Source organism: Scylla paramamosain, chromosome 6, assembly GCF_035594125.1.
Source record: "Scylla paramamosain isolate STU-SP2022 chromosome 6, ASM3559412v1, whole genome shotgun sequence".
In the NCBI taxonomy this organism is placed as follows: Eukaryota; Metazoa; Arthropoda; class Malacostraca; order Decapoda; family Portunidae; genus Scylla; species Scylla paramamosain.
The window spans coordinates 18,199,497-18,211,978 of NC_087156.1; the positions used below are offsets into that span (position 1 = coordinate 18,199,497).

The following is a 12,482-nucleotide window of genomic DNA, read 5'->3' on the forward strand; positions in this document are numbered from 1 at the left end:
TGGGAGATGAAGGTGCGGAGCGGGGCGGGGCGAATCCATGGGGCGCTATTACGGAACAAGTTAAATGAGTTTCAAAGACAACTTGGACACCGAGAACCCAGGTGCTGTACGCCATGGCTTTGAGAGAGAGAGAGAGAGAGAGAGAGAGAGAGAGAGAGAGAGAGAGAGAGAGAGAGAGAGAGAGAGAGAGAGAGATACACACACACATATATACAGTCTAGCATGTAAACATAGTCTTATTTTTTTATTCTTCTCCTCCTCCTCTCCTCCTCTTCCTCCTTCTCCTCCTTTCATTCTTCCATTCTTTTCCTTTCTCGCCCTCCCTGCTTCTCTTCCCTCCATTTTATCTTCTTTCTATTGTTCCCTTATTGCATCTCCTACGTTCTTCTTTCTTTCTTCTTCTTTTCTCGTTCACTATGTCCTGTTTCCATTTTCTCATCCTCCTTCTCCTCTTCCTTCTCCTTTCACTTCAGTTTCCCTCTTGTACTTTCCTCTCCTTTGCCTCCATCCAATCTATTTTATCTCTTGCCATGCCTCGTTCGTAGCAATTTCTCTTTTTTTTTTTTTTTTTTGTATTTCCCCTCAATTTATTCAGGATCTTTCTTATTATTCAGGGTTATTCATTTTATTATTTTTTTCACTGACGATATTCATTTGTTATTTATTATTTATTTTTTTATTTTTTTTCTTTATTTACCAGATTTTATGCATTTTTTCTTTTTTTTCTTTATTTTCTACGGCAAAATTCGTAGTGTGTTTATATGTTTGTAAAAAAAAAAATAACATAGGAAGCTTTGATGATGTTAATCTCGCCTTTATGAGCCTTGATGGTGTTGATTGTTGTTAATTATTCTACCAACACCACCACCACCAGCACTACCTTCAAGCATCACTACAACCACCACCACCTCTATCTCTTTTCCCGCCACTATTTACTACATAAGAATATAAGGGAAGCTGCAAGAAGGCATCAGGTCTACACGTGACACTCCCTACATTAATATTACTAATTACTACCACCACCACCGCTACCACTGCAACCATGCACACTATACCACAACCATTATTCCTACAACCACTACATAAACTACCACCATCAAATTAACTACTACTACTATTACTACTACTACTACTACTACTACTACTACTATCATAACCATCACTATACAATACACAACGATTACACTATCACCACCATCACCTTACCTTCCACAACTACACCACCACCACCGCCACCATCACATCTACCAATACCACCAGCTCCCTCACCACCACCAACCCCACCACCATACCTATCACGATTTCCGGAAACACCACTACACCACCACCACTAAACCCACCATCACATCTACCACTACCAGCTCCCTACCACCACCAACTCCACCGCCACCATCGCCATACCTACCACTACTCCCAGACACACCACCACCACTAGCGCCACCACTACTTAGAGGACTCTAGGTATATCCTTCCCGTGTTATAGCAAAGCCAGAGCTCTCCAACGAGGCTGTACATACTATGGCGGTCTAGTGGCAAGAACACGGATATGAGGAGGAGGAGGAGGAGGAGGAGGAGGAGGAGGAGGAGGACGAAGGACGAAGACAAGGAGAATGATGAGAACTAGTAAGACGAGGAAAGGCGAAAAAAAAGGAAAATAAAGAACGATAATGAGGAAGAGGACAAGAAGGACGTGGATGAGGAGAAAAAGGAAGACGAAGAAATGGAGAAAATGAATGAAGAAATGGACGAAGAGATGGAGAAGGAGGGGGAGGATAACAAGTACAGGAGAATAAAAGCAAAAGAAAGAAGATTGAAAACAAGAACGAAATGAAGAACAAAGAGAAGAACAGAGGAAAAGACGAGGTGGCGGATGAGAAGAGGAAAGATGAGGAGAAAGATGCTAATTAGTACAAGACAACGAAAACAAGAACAAAAACGAGGAGGAGGAGGAGGAGGAGGAGGAGGAGGAGGAGGAGGAGCAAGAGTAGGAATAGTACAATCCTGGCACGGAAGTAATGTATACTACAAAGCGTGTCTCAAGTACTATGGGGCAGAGAGGCCTTTATTTGGGTCGCTTTATAGGGCAGAATACCGATAACTCCCTAACTTTGTCCCTTCCCCACTTCCCTTCCTTTTCCTTCCCCATCCGCGTCCCACTTCCCTTCCTCTTTCTTTCCCCCTGTGCCTTCCTTCTCGTCCTCCTCTAAGGATCATCAGATTGCAGGTCACACTCAGAGATGGTCAGGGCAGGCCGTTTAACGCTCGTGCTGCTATTACTTCCATTACCAGTGCTGCTGCTGCTGCTACTATTGCTGCTATTGCTACTACTACTAGTGATGCTACTCTTACTACTAATTTTTCTTCTGCGGTACTCAAAAGATTAACAGAGTCATTTACTTTTCTCTCTGAAACACTATCTCCGTGTGTGTGTGTGTGTGTGTGTGTGTGTGTGTGTGTGTGTGTGTGTGTGTGTGTGTTTCATACGTACGTAAATTTACATATTACTTTATATTAATGCACATATATACATATATAAATAAATACATAAAATGATATGATCCATCACACACACACACACACACACACACACACACACACACACACACACACTAAAGAAGCCTCTTAAGCACACACAAGAAAAAAAAAAATTAAATACACCTACCAAGAAAAATATATACAAAGCAACATTACAATCATCACCATTAATATATGAAAAATGCGCATAAAAACATATAAAACACACTAAGCCTAACAACACCATCAGCATCAAGAATGGTCACTACAACATAAAAAAAAAAATAACAAAACAAAAATTTATCCCTGACTCGCATACAACACTAACCCTGAAAGCATATTTCTTCTCTTCTATTTTCCTTCTCCTGAGGGAGGCGAAAGATCTAATTTGATTTTGAATAACTTCCTTGTATTCTATTCCCTGCTCTTCCTCGCCCCGCCTAACAGAAGAGGAACGGCATTTTATGGGGTGAAAAATACGAAAATTGAGTTTGGCTGCCGAGTGTTTACTGGAGGGCCTAAGAGAGCCCTTTCCTCCCTTCCTCCACCCCCCTACTCCTCCTGCTCCTCCTCTTTCCCTACACTTCTTCCCACCACCTCTTTCCCTCCTACATACCTAGTGGACTGATGGAGATGCAGGATGAAGCAGCACGGAGGAAAAGGAGAGAGGTGTGTGAGGAAGTAGGAATGGAGATGAGAGAGGAAAGGAAGAGATGGAGAGGCGGAGTGAGAGAAGTGTAAGAAGGAAAATGTTCGTACTGTTAGAGGAAGAGTAAAACAGAAGAGAGAGAGAGAGAGAGAGAGAGAGAGAGAGAGAGAGAGAGAGAGAGAGAGAGAGAGAGAGAGAGAGAGAGAGAGAGAGAGAGAGAGAGAATAGAAAAAAAAAAGTGAATAAATAACATCTAATTTCTACGTAACGTAAAGTCAGATAATGCACATTTCATCCCACATTTCCACAATAACAAACCGAGCCCCACCTTTCCTTATCTGCCTTCGTGTGTTTCTTCGTCTTCCTACAAAACCTACGATCTAATTAGCAGTTATCGAAACATCTCTCCAATTAGGATTAAAGGTAAGCTTCCCTCATCCCTGCAGTAATTAGTCCAGGTTATCAATGCATCACTCCCAGCCCCTAATTCCCTCCACTAATCCGGCATTTGTCACCTCAGTAAGATAATTAGTAAGGCGGAAAGCTCCTCGATATTCCTTTTTGTCATTCAAACAGGAAAAAAAAAAGGTGGGAGGGAGAAAATACTGAGAACATGTGAATTTACAGAGACAGATAATCCTCTTTTTTTTTCAACATCTCTTTTTTCCGTGTGAATACGAATATCTGGCGCGTTTTGTGACGGATTTCAAGCGTGTCTGTGTTCGGCTATCAATTACGATGAAGACTTAAGCTATCAGAAATCCAAACGGTGATGAATTCACTAATAAAGCTGACGAATGAAGGGGAAAGTGGGAAGAAGGAAGGAACACCATCAAAGTGCAAGAAGACAGAAAAACGAAAGAAGCGAAGGACAAAGGCAGATAAGAAATATGTGTGTAAGCACGAGGGAAAGATGAGGAAGGGAGCACTGTGGAACCAGGAAAAAAAATTAGGATTCAAGCCGGTGAGGGAATTATTCAGGCAAGTATGCATAATCAAGGAGGCAAGTTGAGAAAAAATACCTCATGAAGTAGTTAGTGAAACGAAAGAAACGGGACGAGAAGAATGAAGACAATTGGGAAGGAAAAGATGACGACGAAGACGAGGATAAAGAGGACAAGGACGAAGTTGAGTACGAGGTGAAGGAGGGAGGAGGAGGAGGAGGAAACTGAAGACGACGAGGAGGGTAACGAAGAGAGCACGGACAAGGACGGAGACAAAAACGATGACGAAATGGGTGAATAAGAGAAGGATGAGGAGGAGAACGAGGACAATGGCGAGAAGAATAAGGGCAAAGAGGATAAGGACGCCGATGATGAATGAAAACACGAAAAAAAAAAACGTGAAGAGACGAGAAGGATAAAGGTAAGGATGAGGATGAACAGTACAAGGACGGACAAGAACGATGACGAATAAGATAAAAAAAAAATAGAATGAGATTAACTGGAACTGGAACGAGAGTAAGAAGGATTAAGGTAACGAAGGATAGGACACCGAGAACGAAGAAGGGGAAAAAAGAAGTTACGAAAGGAAAAACCGAAGTAGGGTACGGCAGGAAGGGGAAAAAAAAAAAAGTAATTTTGTAGGTACATGCGTTTTAGGATACGAAGGAATGACGAACAAGTAACATATTTAGAGAAAGCGCATTACCACATCACCTCGTTCACGCCGGAGACCTCTCACCAACATACCAATTTCCAACTCCGGTCAAGCAAGGAACGCTGGTTAAGTCGAAGGAAAGGACGGTAAGATGAGAGGACGGTATGTTCAAAGGGGTCGTCGCAAAACTAAAAGGTACTAATGTGTAAAAAATAGCGTTCAGGATTAATGATAACGCAAACTTAAAGTGAGGTAGGATTGCAGTGCGCTGGGGAATATTTTTTTACCCGTAATTTTCGTTTAAAAGCAAGAAAAAAAAGAAGAGAAAAATGGGACTACAAAATTTCTTAAGTCTGCCACTTAACACGTGTAAAAAAATTGGGAAAACAAAAATATTCTAGCTTTACTCTCCCCACACACACACACACACACACACACACACACACACACACACACACATCAAGTCTCTGCGCCATAAATCACTCGCCAGACAAGTCACCTGACGCCAAAGCGCCACAGAAAGTCAGCATTAAAACGAGAATAAATCACGACTCGGGTTTGTCCTACGTCAGTCTCGAATAAAGCCCTCCCATTAACCAAACCTAAAAGCCATAAGAGCTGCAGGTATTTTTCTTAAATCAGACGCGACGCCCCGAGCCACCGCCGCTTTGCCACACACAGGCGGAAGCAGTAAGGTACATCGCGCTTGACTTACGGAGTCATTAGGGCCCGGCGACTGAGAGCTTGGTCTGTCTCGCTGACTTACCGCTACCGGCCAGGGATGCCTCCCCTTGACTCACTGCCGCCTGCTCTTTTTGGTCCCTTACTGGTGGATGCTGCTGTATCCGGACTGTGACTTACTGGTGACTTAACGGTGACTGTTCCTGGTGGTGACTTGCGAGTGTTACTGGTGACTTAATGGTGACTTAAATTGAGTTACTGGATAGGGTCTTAATTAACAGTACGTGTGACTGGTGACGTACTAATGACTGGCTGGGATGTAGCTTACTGGTGACTTACTGGTGACAGGCTGAGTTATCTATGAGATGTCGACTTTTATCTGTATACGTATACATTTTTGTCTGTTTAATGCACATTCATATATTTATCTGTATATAAAGGTTTACCTCTTCAAAAGGCCAAGTGAGATGTTTTTAACTAGTTCATTCAATCCTTCCTTGAACTATTAAATATGTTTAGAATTCAGACAAAAATCTAGATCATAAATCAAGTGAGTGAATATAAGAAAACATATGAATGAACATTGTTTTACGAGTGCGAGAGTCAAGAGAGATATGAAAGGAGTTAAAATACAAACAAACTCGTGCTACTCAACAGAACGAATATTACATGGGAGAGTATTAATCTGGGATACGCTCGCTTCTTTCCCCCACCCCTCCTGCCGCACCCTGCCTGTTATACATACAAGGCAGCGAGTATTATCCTTTAACACGTCCCAAGCAACGAGGTGTAATCCAGGCTGCTCTGCTCGGCTCGGCTCGGCGACCTCACCGCCAGTATAACAAAATTTGACGCTCAGAAAGTATATATATATGTATATATATATATATATATATATATATATATATATATATATATATATATATATATATATATATATATATATATATATATATATATATATATACTTTCTCTCTCTCTCTCTCTCTCTCTCTCTCTCTCTCTCTCTCTCTCTCTCTCTCTCTCTCTCTCTCTCTCTCTCTCTCTATTCCAGTCTACGTCTCCCTCATCCTCCGTCGCCTTTAATATGCGTCCTCGCCGGCAAGACGCAGGCGAGAAGCAGCAGCAGCAGCAGCAGCAGCAGGAATGCGCCACACAAAGAATGGTTCCTGCGACGACCGATATCAAGGCGGGACGATAATTGGCCCTGGCGGAGGCGAGAGACAGGGCGGCGGAGGTGGGTGTTAATGACCTGAGGGGAAGAGGTGGAGGGGGAGGACAAATCGACTCGGCGTAAGAGGATAATAATGGGGAGGGGACACCGGCGGAATATGAAGGAGCCAGGTGCGAGGGGCTCGGCGTGAGGAAAGCAAATGAGTAAGAGGGAAGAGAGAGGTTTCAGAGAGGGAGAGGTAGAGGAAGGGTTGAATAATAGCTGCAAGAAGGAAGGTAAGGAAGAAATGGGGGAACTTACACCATCAGAGAGGCAGGTAAGAAGGGAAACGGAGACGGAAAACTACCTCGTCAAGGAGGGATGTGCATATCAGGAATGCAAGGCACAAGGGGAAAGCAGAGGGACCCTCCAAACACGCCAATTAAAAGGGAAATAACGCTTGCAATACAGACGTTTGCACATTTCATGGTGAATATATATATATATATATATATATATATATATATATATATATATATATATATATATATATATATATATATATATATATATATATATATATATATATATATATATATATATATATTCATCCTTTTTTATATTAAGACAGGGTACTGAAATAAGCAAATACATAAGTTATTTATGCAAATATAAATGTGTTCTGTCAATATTAAATAAAGTTTCAAAACTTTTTGCATACAGCAATGGTTGACGTACACTTTGGCATATACAATAGTGATGGATTTCAATACAAATGTTGTTTTACATTAGTGTAAATGCAGATGGAAGCAAATACATCATCTCTTTTCTCATAGCGACTATGGTGGAAAAAAAAGTAGCGAATCCGTTTATGGGGCACCTGGACCCTTTCATTCTTCAATGAATCTATGTAGCAGACTTAGATTTCCACGCTTATGAGTAAATTAGCATGTTCAACAAAATGGGACAAAAGTGATCAGAGAATCATATGCAGCGGGACAGGCAGGTAGAGGGGAGGGAACCGAGAAGGAAGTGGGCCACGGAAAGAGAATTAAATTATTAATGAATGAAAAGAATGAAAAGTAATGAAAAGTAATGAGAGGAACAAGCCTTTGATTTTATTATGTTTAGAAGTGTGTGGGCGGTCCTCTCCTAATCAAATGAATGAAGCGTACTCCTCACACGATGGACTCCACACCACCTAATATCACCACTACCATCCCCGCTACTACTGCAGTAACCATCGCATTCCAACTTCATCCATCCTTGCGCTACCACCACCACCACCACCACTTCACAACCAGCAGCCCCAGTATTTCACCGTTCATCCTACCCTCCTCATCACCATCACCTCGCCGTCAGATGTCTTCATATATACGGACATTATAGAAAAGTAGTATCACAGAGCAGGGAGGACTAACCATCAGAAAGAAGCAAATTAATAAACGATAACTAGAAAACCATGCAGGCTACATCTGTGTAACTAACAGAAAACGCCAAAGAATACTGGCACACGACTAGAATCATGTAATATACACGCTCAGAACAGAACAACAGTAAAACTAAATTTATAATCCATATCCAAGTCATAAGCTAAACAAGTGAATGAGGGAAGGAGGGAGGAGAGGAAAAGGCATAGCGGGGGCGAGTCAATAATCACCAAAGCAGAAACTAAGCTATTATCCTTCATAATTACACTTCCTTCTTTATCACACCTTCCTCATTCCTCTCCCTATGTCAAAATCGTAGTCCCCCATGCCATTTATGATCTGTGCCAGGCCCAGTCAACATCTGCACTAAGCTACGTGAGGTTTTCAGTCCAGCAGACACCGCCAGGCCGTCCCACTCGCCCTTCCACCTCCCTACTTGGGCCACTAGCGCTGACATGGACATAAAACAGTCACATACTTACTCTTCCTCCTCTTTCCTCTCCGCAGACGCAAGGTTTCATCCACTTTCCTTCAATTTTCCGCAGAGGACACGCAAACACTTTCAAAACACTCACACGAAATACTCCTCTGCCGGTCAAGTAACGAAGTGTCCGGATGTTCCCGAGCAAATGGGTTCGACTTTGGAAACTAAACCGTGTTGAGTACTGGAATGATAATATAGTAAGATCATGTTACGTTTCTTTTTATTCTATATGTTTTTCCAGTAACGTATGTTTATAAACAATAAATGAAACGTTATTCTCCAAGATTTAGTACTTAAGTGGCCGGCCGGGTTGAGGCGCCTCCCTGCCAAACGAAAGGTTCAGCTCTCCGTCTTACATGAACCACAATACTTTATCTATTTGTCTTTACACACATAGCTTTCATAGCATCCAATTTTATAATTCGGCAAGACTACCACAATCACGCAATGAACCAAAAAATAAATAAATTTTGGATACTAAGAGAAAATGTTATGTGGATTCAGTATGGTTGGCTGGCTATCAAATGACGTCACACTGCAAGCATCGTTATCACTGACGGCCATTCAGCCATTACGAGGCTACTGCTACACGAATGCCGCATTAAAACTTCCCCGTACTGACCGAGAAATTACATAAATACAGTGTGACCCAAAACTTTAGATACACAACCAATCTTGTATATGTTTATTAACTCTTATTAAGTAATATATATCTAACAACTTGTCTACCATAAACGGACCAAGTTTAATGCGTTTTTTTTTTCTACATCCGTCAACCTAACATTTGTAAAAAAAAAAAAAGAAAATAGAGAGAGTAATCCTAACGATGTATACCCTCTTAAGACGGAGATTCCCCCCCTTACTTATTAGTCACCCCCAGTATAGACAGCAACACCCACCAACAACACTGCTGCTATGAGGAATTTAATAAGGACTGAATCATATACTTGAATCGCACCTCACCTCAGGGAATTGTTCTTATCTTGCAGTCCTTAGCCATCCTCACACGAAGACATAAGGGACCAGGAAATTTACGTAAATAATGTTGTGATTGAATGTCTATCCATATAACTATTTAACACACAAAATTAGTACAGATAAGTGGGGAAACATAATTACGAAGGAAAGCAAGAGAGAGAGAGAGAGAGAGAGAGAGAGAGAGAGAGAGAGAGAGAGAGAGAGAGAGAGAATATATATCGCGGAAGGAGAAAAATGCGTAAGGAGTGGCGAGAGGGACAGCTCAGGCACGGTCGGCGGGAAGGGTTGTGCTGGATCTGTGATGAGCACCCGAGATACGTCGCTGCCACACGCATTATAATGAGGCGACGCGCGGGGGAGGCACGAGGAGGGATTTCCGTGTTGGATAAAGTGTTGGAACGATATGCTGAGGAATTACAGAGGGATCTACTACCGATGCTCCCCTCCACAGTGTGTATGTGTGTGTGTGTGTTCACTGCAAGTGGGTATGGATGAATTATGGATAGAGTGGTGATAACATTAAAAAAATTGTGGAGTTCCTGATATTAATGAACTCGTATTTCTTTCCTAGCACATGATTTTGTCCATCGAGATGAATCGCATTTTGACAAGATAATGAAAATAACAGTATGCTCAATTCTCCCCACTGGTTAATTTTCTTCTAATCTCTTTGGTTCTGTTACTTCATTCGACGCTGTCCATGCCGCAATCACTGGCTGGCTCTCACTACCAGGACACATCGCGGGACATTTTTTTTTTTTTTTTTACTTCTTATCAAGATCGAAAGAAGTGGTAGTAATAGCATCTCACTCCATGACGCCATGACACAAGCCCTCCACGGCATTCCTACCACCACAGTTACCCTCCCCAGACTTCCTCCTAACTGGAACACCTCGCAAATTGAAGTGGGTTTTTACCAAGTGATAAAAGCAGCAATGAACACATCCAGACGCGCGCCGCACAGTATTTCTCAACCATTATCTTCTCGTCCTAGATGTGAGGCTGCTCTCATAACGCTATGTTGCAACAACTTGATTTTAGTTCAGGAAAAATAAGTATTTTTCCTCGTACGTTTCTTCTTTTTCGTAATGTTTTCTCTTTCTTTCTTCCTTTATTTATCTTTAACAGTCCTCTGTTGCACTTTCACCGTTTTTCCAAACACTGCCCTGCCACACCCACCTCTCTCACTGCGACAACAAAGTCACCACAGCCCACAATACAAAAATACCGTCACACTCTCTCCTCTCCCTACCATGAAGCCACACCCTCTCCTCAGCCACACTCACGCCTCCCCACACCACAGTATATCTACATTCATCCCTTCTCCAAACAACAAGTCACAAACAAAGTCACATTTTCCCTCCACAGCACAACCACACCCGTCCCCTCATCTCTCCTCACCATAACACAACCACACCCTTACTTCCTCACCACACGGAACTCCATCTCAAAGTAACACCCTGCCCTCTCACAGCACTCTCCCTTAAATGTAACCCTCCACAGCCTGATAAGAGCTTTACATTCCCCTCACCCACCACCTACTCCATCCATTCTCCCTGCTCCCTTTTTTCCCTCCTTCCCTCTCTCCGTCCCTTCCTCCCCTGCGCAAGTCTGCCCCAGTTTACACCAGACTCCCACTCAATACCACCTCCTCCTCCCCGTTCTACACCACCACCACCAGTACTACTTCCACCTCCTCCTCCTCCTCCTCCTATCCCGACGCCTTATAAGAACTACAAATCTCTCTCCCGTGTTGCTCGCGTTTTTTCTCGTGTACAGGGAGTCAGAAAAAGCAATGTTAGTAAGGCCCATTTGTCTTATAGCCATCAGATTACAGGGACTCGGTGACCCATCTTCTTGGTGCCTGATTTGTGGTTCTGTTATATAAGATGGTGTTGGGACGGCTGCGAGAAGAACAAAAGACTATACGTCTAATAAATTCTGTCCGGTATTTCGGGCACATTTGCTCTCTCTTCTGTCTCGACACAGGTACTAAGCACAGGGTCCACTCCCTCGTATAACACCCACACAAAGGAAGACTTATTTGTGTAAGAACCAGGGGCATTTGGGAGACTTTTTTTTTCTTCCCTCCAACTCTTCCCTCACGAGTGTATTCAGATCTCGCAAGCTTTCCCCCACTCACGTTTCACTCACTGCACTACATTTACTACGACGCTGAATACAACCGCATGACTATGGAAAAAGAAATTGTATGCATGTACCTTAGAAAACTTTGCATCCTGTCTTATTTATTTATTTTTTTCTTTACGCTTCATCTTTCATTGCCCTTCCTCTCCAACCGAACCTCCTTTCCGCCGTTCCTCCTTCTCCCCCACGCCCACACACACACACACACACACACACACACACACACACACACACACTCTCCTCTCGCTGTCTCTCTCTCTCTCTCTCCTCCACCTGGAATATTGACACTCGGTTGGAGGCAAAAAGTAACTATTAAAAACTTCGCCTCCTGCTTGCCCGAACTATACTCGACTTAAATTAAACTGGATGAAAGGAGTCGAGTCGAGGCGAAGGCGAGAAAGAGATAAATAAAGGAGGGTCTATCGAACTAACCCTTTTATCTATTTACTTTTACTCGAGGTGGTCCATTAAAGGGAGGAAAGCTTGTCCATATATCACAGCATGACTCCCTCACTTCCTCTCTGTCCACTGTTATTGTCTCCCTTTTTTTAGGCCTAACGATTGTCTCCTTCCCTCCTTCAGGCCTACACAGAGGAGCTATTGACTGCTTTTTAACACCTAAACCCCACAGAAATATAAACACGAGGGGACGTAGTGCAGGACAATGAGTGTAAAGTGTATGAAAGTTTAATTTGAGATTAATTTTCGAGTTTGTTGGTAAATGAGGGCAATGAATATTCCTCTTTCCTCTTCCTCCTCCTCCTCCTCCTGCTCTTCCTTATCAGGTTCATTATTATCAGCGAGGCACCTCTGCTCTCTGCTCAAAATTATTAACAACACTACAAT

At 42.6% G+C, this 12,482-nt stretch overlaps 1 long non-coding RNA gene across 1 annotated transcript in view; it reads right to left on the minus strand.

The window, feature by feature from the left end:
• Nucleotides 1-8,648, minus strand: part of LOC135101110 (uncharacterized) — a 17,174-nt gene extending 8,526 nt beyond the window's left edge. The window contains exon 1 of the long non-coding RNA XR_010269031.1: nucleotides 8,509-8,648. This is a non-coding gene — a long non-coding RNA (uncharacterized LOC135101110). The remainder of the gene's footprint in view (nucleotides 1-8,508) is intronic.
• Nucleotides 8,649-12,482: the final 3,834 nt, after the last annotated feature.